The 8,094-nt window shown below is 39.6% G+C and overlaps 1 pseudogene; it reads right to left on the reverse strand.

Annotated features, from left to right (window-relative positions):
• Nucleotides 1-348: 348 nt before the first annotated feature.
• On the reverse strand, nt 349-7,746 carry LOC101092236 (annotated as a pseudogene).
• Between the last annotated feature and the right edge of the window lie 348 nt (nt 7,747-8,094).

Genomic DNA, 8,094 nt, shown 5'->3' on the forward strand with positions numbered 1-8,094 from the left:
AGAATAAGTTTAATTCCACAAACATTTATTGTGTGCCAGGGATGATTGTGGAAGATAATGGTACAAAATAAAATAATTGCTGTATTATGCGATAGTAAGCTGCAACTGTCTACTTACTGACTATTCTTTTCCAAATTTCAACTCCTTTTTTTCACTCTACCTGTACATTAACTTCAAAGAAACTGTTCAATCCTTGATTTTTCGATGTTCTAGTTCTCTATCTTAGCTTTGTTTTCTTCCGCATTTAATCTTGAAACTGTGAACCACATTTTCATCTCCCTCCCTCCAATAACCTCAACAGCTTTGTTTCCGTGTCTTTCTCAATACCTGCACTTTGAAGCCTAGTCGTCAACCTGGATTATCTCTTTGACTACGTTCAGGCAAACGGCCACTGCTAAAGGGAATCATATAACTATGGAAGGAAGGGAGAGAACAGATTTATAGTTTCTAGCTTCAGGCAGGTACTTAAATCTTCCTCGAAATCCTTTAAGCTTTTCATCAGTCTCTCTTGTATGCATTATTATTCTAGACTCCCATAACTCTTCTCAGATTCCCTACTCCTATCCTTTGACTCACAGAAGTTGGCTGTGCGTTAGAATTCATAGAGAAAACAGACTAAACTAGGAGGATTTTTCTCATTTCTCAACCTAACTGTATCCACTCTGCCTTTTCCTTCTCTTCTCACAGGAAGCGGTCATTCTTTCTGTTAAAAAAAAAATCCCTCATACTTTGCTATGGATCCCATCATTCCCATTTCCTTAGGGACTTCAGTCCATCAAATATCATGGCTGAATCTCATAACTGGAAGACTCCTATGCCACTCCTTTCAACAAATTTCCATGTCTCCAACCTAAAACAGTTAATAAACCCAGAACTCACTTCAATCTTATGTATTTTACTAGGCATCACACCATACAATTCTGTCCATTAACAGTCAAGTTTATTCAAAGACTATCTCTCACCTCCTGTTCATGGCATGTACATGTAACTCACTGTGTTTAGAATCCCATCCCTGGAAATTACTGGAACTGCTTTTGCCAATATTGCCCAAAACCTCTAATTATAAGATTGAGTAATTTATAGTTCTGTTTTTAAAGTTTATGTATTTACGTATTTAGAGAGCAGGGGAGTGGCAGAAAGAGAAGGAGAAAGAGAGGAATCCCAAGCAGGCTCCACACTGTCAGTGCAGAACCCAATGCAAGGCTCGAACTGTTGAACCTTGAGATCATGACCTGAGCTGAAATCGAGTCAAATTCTTAACTGACTGGGCAACTGAGGTACCCCTATGGTTTGTATATAATTAATTTCTGAGTAGTATTTGATAGTATAGTTGACTATTTCATTTTCTTCACATTAAATTGCATTTCTCTCTTGGCCTCTTTTTTTTTTTTTTTTTTTTTTTTTTAGTTTTTGAATTCTGTTTCTTAGCTTCCTTTTTGGACCTGTATCCTCTACTGTACTCTCTATTTCTTTGTTTTCCATGGCTTCGTCTGAAGCCCACTGCCTTCTCAAAAAATATACTGGGTGACACAGGTGCAGATTTTACCACCTTTTCCATCACCTCACTATTACCATCAACTGCTTCTGTGGTCTCTTCAGCATCAGGAAGGCAAAGCTTGGAATCATGTTCCTGAGAAGACCCAGGGCTATAACAAGGAGATATGAATTGATGACTCACAATACCTGACTCAAACACAAACTTGCTCTTATGCATCATAGCATATCTCCAACTGTTCTAAGATTGCTCCCCTTAACTGCCCAGTGGCACCTCAAATTCAACTGTGTAGGACTGAACTTAAACTCTGTCCTAAAGCAATTGTTTCATTTTATCCCCTTTAATAAATGGCACTTCAGTTTCACTTGATTTCATAAGCTAAAAATTGGTTGGGAGTGATTTTATATTATTCCAGCTTTCCTCATTCCTACTGTTTCACTAAACCTCGTCAATTTCTAACTGCCTCTTCAGTGAACTTTGTCCGCTCTATATTCAGACTCTATCTTAGCCATCGTAGCTTTGTTTAGCTAAATATCAACTGTATTATTTCAATAGTCTTATAACTAATGTTTCTGTCTCTCATTTAGCTTCTTTTAATTCTCAAATATCTGATTGTTCACACTCTTGTGTGAAATCTTCAAATGTTCTTTATTACTCTTAAGATATAATTTAAACAGTCTTGGGTATTAAAAAAAACCCATGTCTTATTCTATCTTTCCTATGTCACTCTTTACATGCAGCCCCTTTTTGGACCATTCCTTAATGCATGATCTTTGAATTTTCTGTGGCTTTGCACTATAGTCACTTAATGCTTCCTTTCTTTGCTTCAGGAATCACTAGAAACATAATCTCCTCTCAAAAGCATTTTGATAGGCCTTAGCAGTCCACTCCCAACCATACCTATTGAATTCTTTTGTGCTGCCCTTCTCACACCTTGTTCTTACCTGCTAGCATATCACTAATTATACAGTAGTTTTGATAGTTGGGTAACTTTCTATTTAGTTTATGAGGATGTAAGATCTTTGAGGACAGGGGCTATATCTTTTCCTGACTGCCTAACATCTTGCATAGTGCCTATAAGATATAGCTAATACAAAATAAATGATTAATACATGAATTAATTCTAGTGGCTTCCAAATCCAATGAGTTCATAAAAGTACTTTACAAATTTGTAAGGTGAGTGGGATTTTAAAGGTGAGTGGGACTGGCCAGTCATGGACCTGGGACTCTGATTCTTATCTGCTCTGTGCCATAAACTTATAAATGACACAAACTTTCTCTAATTTCATGTTAGATAGTATGTACTCATATCAGAATGATGTGAACAAGTTTGTTGACTATTAATGAGTTCAATGGGAAAAAAAAAGGTAACTTCCCATGTCCAGATAATATAATTTCTTGTCTGGACACGTAGTCAAGTTTCCCACAGAAGGAGCTAGGGAGATATTTATTTTTAGTTTTTTCAGCCTGGAATGGCTTATTCAAGTTAACTCCTGAATCTGCTTTCTGCCAATGGTCACTAGTCATAAAAACTGTTCCACAAAACTCCTTCAGTTTGCAATATTGACTTTCCTGTCTGTCTTTTGATTGATCTTATTTGCCCTTTGGATTCAGTACAGTTTTCTTGCTACAAACTTGAACAATAAATATTGTGGTTCTAAATCCCAGTTACATAGCCTCGGGCTTCTTTTTGAGTAAACCTTCCTTGTTTAATCTAGGCCAATGTTTCTTACTATGGATGTATACTATAAATATCTGGAGAGCTTAAAAAACATAGATTAGCAGTTTCTAGTCTGGACCAATTAGAGAAATCTCTGTATATAGGGTTCAAACATAGGCATTTTTAAAAAAGCCAGACAGGAATATTATGGACAGAGACCCAATGGCCTAACACAGTGACACTTTTGTGTTCTAAAAGCAGGACAAAAGACATCTTCTGTTCTTTGGACTAAGAGTTGAGAAGAGTCTGTAACTCTGGAGGTATAGTTTTCTATAAAGGCAATGTTTTACTAAAGGAATTCACAGATAAAGTAGGAAAAATAGGCTTTAGAATGGTACCATAAATATTTCACAGAAATTACAAGATCATTGATTCAATTTAACTGTGTTTCAAAACCAACCAAACTTTTGATGTGGCAACAAATTTTTGTAATCATGTATGGACTTTCAGTTCTTCTCCTGATTACAATGATAGGGGATACGTCTAAAATTTTTAGTTTCCAGAGGTACAATTAAGTTTTCTTTCCATTCAAGTTTTAAGTTTCCCCTCATTGACATTCAATCTAGTAGTAGTAGGAGGAGGAGGAGTAGTACCATACTGTTAAAAAACTATTAGGAACATGTACTCATTGGTTTCCATTAATGGCATTAGTACAATAAAATTTCGTTTCCAGCATTTTTGTTTCTGGGGAGCTCTAAAAGCTGAAAAGCTTAATCTCTGAAAACATTGTTTTTATTTGCAGGACAAAAATGAAATAGGTTTACTTTGAAATTAGAAATTGCTAATCCTATTTCCTAGAGTTGTTAACAGTGAGTCACTGTTTACAATTGGATTATCCACCGAAGCAAGAGCTGCATACCATGTGTGATAGAAATTGAAAAAGCCTCTATGACTAGTGGCCATTGATTTTCTGTTACTGCACAATGGTAAATGTGTCATCTCCTTAACACTATATTCTATAGCTCTATTAAAGTGCACTTCCACGATTAGAAGCACATGGAAGTAAGTCATTGGTGAGGAGAAAATATAAGATACAATTGCAAATTAATGAGATGGACTTCACTTTTGGCCACCCCAAAATAATAATTTTTTTTCAAGAATGCATTTTATAAATATGTGCATGTGTTATCAAAGTCATCATGTCATTCTGGGAGATAACTGTTCTTTTTGCGTTGTTTCCATTACTGGGATACCATATGAAACATGAGCTGATCTCCTGGTCCTCATGTTAGGATGGACATGTTATCTTCAATCTTCTGATGTAACAGTATATTACTCAGTGTACTGTAGAGAAACAGAATGTGTGTGTGGGTATGCATGTAATGACATCAGTACAATAAAAAATTTTCCCAACATTTAGTTTGTGTATCTTCATCTGTATCTATATCTATATGTCTCTATCACTATCTAGCTATCAAATGATTTATTATAAGGAAGCGAGGAATGGGCCCACATGATTATGGAGGCCGGCAAGTCCTAAGAGGCTGGCAAGTCCTAGGGTGATTCAGCAAGCTAGAAACCTGGGATAGCTGGTGGTGTAGTTCTAGTCCAAAGGCCAGCAGAGTCAAGACCTAAGAAAAGTTGATGTTTTAGTTCAAGTCTGAAGGCAGGAAAAAAAACTACCTTCATAATTTTTCCTTATCTGGGTATCATTTGTAATTGGATTCTCTCTCTCTCTCACTGTCTCTACACACACACACACACACACCCACACACACACACACACACACATGCATACATTTCAAATCCACTTTTTATACACTGAGTTTTGTTTTACTTAACTTTTGACAGTAATAAAATGCTCATGTAGTATATATATGTATTTTTGGGGTGGGGTGGGGTGGGACCCACTGCAACCTTTAATTCCAAGCACAGTCCCCCTTCCCAGCATTATCATACACATGGTGAAATAGGATGTCAGGGTCTAGGCAGGAACAAAACCCAGACCCAGATACACCTATATCTAAGGAAAACAACAACAACAACAACAACAACAACAACAACAACAACAACAACAGTAAAACCTTGGACTGCCAGTAATTTGCTCTGCCAGTGTTCCGCAAGACAAGCAAACATTTCTAATAAATTTTAACTTGATAAATGGGTGATGTCTTGCAATGTGAGGAGCATGTAATGCCGAATGTCACATGATCACATTTGAGCCAATGGTTGTTGAAATTCACTTTGGTATATGAGTGCTTTGGATTACAAGCATGTTTCCAGAATGAATTATGCTCGCAAACCAAGGTTTACTGTGTGTGTGTGTGTGTGTGTGTGTGTGTGTAGAATATGGATGTATATATATGTAGAATAATGTAAAATTATATACACATATATATTTGTGGAGAAGAAAAAATGATAGTGTGATTTAGGTAGGGCAGAGAGTTAGGTGAGGATAGCAGGGGTCAGTGCTCCCCCAAATTGTATTCTTTAGAGGGTATGCTGGAGGATGCATGGGTATGAGCGAGACGTGGTAGCCAAGATACTGAGACATGTGCTTGTAGCTCTTCTCTTGATCCTGTCCAAAGGAGTCTGAAATCCTGGGTTCTTTCCAGGACCTGGGCTGGTGTTAGAATGTAGAGTTCTAGTTGACTGTGCCTAGAGGCACAGGCCCTAGAGGCTGGGGTTTTGTATAAGTGACATCTCCAAGATAAGTCAAGGCTTCTGAGAAAGTTATAGTACTGGAGCAAGGGGCTTTGATGCTTGGGGGTGGCAGGTAAAAGACAGGGTGAACTGGAGGGCAGGGCAGCCTCCCTGCTAGAGCTCTCCCTGAGCTGGAGCCTGCTCCAGCTAGAGTCAGAGAAGCAGGAGGCCCAGGCACAGGGCAAGCTGTAAAAGGTGAGGTGAGAAGTACTCGGGCACTTGTCTGCCTGGCTGCTTCCCACACTCACCCTCCTCCTACCAGGGCCGAGGGTTCTATCCACCCATTACTCAACACACCTGAGAGGTCTGACCACGAAGCACCATGTTTATTTTTTCTCAGTCTCTTCTGGGAATCTTCTTATGGGGTGCGGGCAGAGAGAGGGCACAAACATCAACTTTGTGTCTGCTGGAGTCCAGACTGGGTTTACCTTGTGCAGTGAATACCAGGGATGAGAAAGAATACCCCTACTTGTTATGGGGATGAAAGTCGATGTCTCACAACTCTAGGGGCTGCAGAGGTCTTGGCTGCCCCTTCACTTGGGCAGTGGAGCCAAATCCTCCTTTGCCCCAACCTTCCTGATCCCCTAAGAGATGATCATTCCCCTGCTCACCATGGGATGAGAATGCCTTGGGGTCAGTGACCCCCAACTCCAGAGACTTGAAGCAGCAGTGGTGAGTGTCAGCCATGGTGAGTCATGATGGGGCAATCAAAAGAGAGAGGACTTTTTGATAAGTCCTCTCTTGACAGACACCTCTCAAACTTCATCTGATCCACACCTACAGGGTGAAACTTGATTCATCTCTTATTAATTGCTATCAGCATTTCATAGTGACAGATTTGTGGGCGTGGCCTTCCAGTCTCACTCTCCATGGACTGAAGTTTGTGGGCTGTAGTTGGCTCACATTGGCCTTGCCATGTTAGGGAGAAAACACTTAGAAGTCCCAGGGTGCAGTGAGGATTCAAATGGTGTCTGGTTGAGTAAGGACTGGGTTTTCCTCATGTAGGCGATGACTTTTTCATCCCTTCCTTCAAGATTATCTTCTCAAGTTAGAAAGTCACCTTACTGGAGCACTGGGTGGCTCAGTCGGTTAAGCATGAGACTTCAGCTCAGGTCATGATCTCATGATTCTTGGGTTCGAGCCCTGTGTTGGGGTCTGTGCTGACAGCTCAGAGCCTGGAGCCTGCTTCGAATTCTGTGTCTCCCTTTCTCTCTGCCCTTCGCCCACTCACAATCTGTCTCTCTCTTTCTTAAATATAAACATTGATTTTTTTTTTAAAGTCACCTTATTGAGTTCCTGTCTCTGTTCATCCCTGGGAGCCTTCATCTCTTCTCTGGAGTTATCATCTTCCTCTGCCTCTTTCTGTGATGCCTCTGTTTCTTTAATTCTCCACAGTGACCAGCAACAGAGGGCATGACTAATAATCAGTTCAGTCTTGGTGGGCATTGGAGTTGGGGGCAGGGCTACAAGGAGCTTGGATGACTCGATGATGAGGTCCTCAATGAAAGGCTTGCTCTGAGGGCTGCCTTCGTGGATTCTCTCTGCTTGTGGGTGGGTGGCTGCTTGTACGTGTTGGAATCTGAGTAGGATGATGATGGAAATGGGCCAAGCCTGTCTGGGGTAGGGAGATCACAGTGATTCTTGTGGCTGAAGCCTGGGAGATGATTCTAGGGGTCTGGCTCTCCACCCACACCTCTGGGGATGGTGGAGAGATGTGGATATGGGTGACAGTGAGCTCTTGGCTTCTGAGCAGTTCCATGTGTTCCAGGAGGTAATAGGGACAGTGGGGCTTGTAGATTATGATGAGGACAGGCTATTCCAGGTCCAGGATGGTTTTGTCCTTGGGGTTGGCAGTCAAGTCCTTATAGCACAGCACCTTACTGTCCATAGTGTTTGTGTTCTAGCTCTATTATTCCAACTGATGTTAGAATAAATGCATAACTAATAAAATATTTTTAAAAGTCCATCCGTGTATTATGTAAAATAAGCCAGGTTACCACCAGCAGTTTGTGATTAATAGTTTGTGAAAATTATTGTTAAAGAACTATAATACCAACCATAATTTGAAACGATTAAAGACATTGTTTTTTTTAAAAAAATAAATGTTTTATTTTGTAAATGTCTAAAAGTAGGCTACATGTGGGATTTTTAAACTAGATGCTGCATAGTAAGAACAATGGGCAGTAAATTTGATTGATAGTATTAACATTGCTATATAATTTAGGTCTAAATATAT

This window comes from Felis catus, chromosome A1 (assembly GCF_018350175.1).
Source record: "Felis catus isolate Fca126 chromosome A1, F.catus_Fca126_mat1.0, whole genome shotgun sequence".
NCBI classification, from domain to species: Eukaryota; Metazoa; Chordata; class Mammalia; order Carnivora; family Felidae; genus Felis; species Felis catus.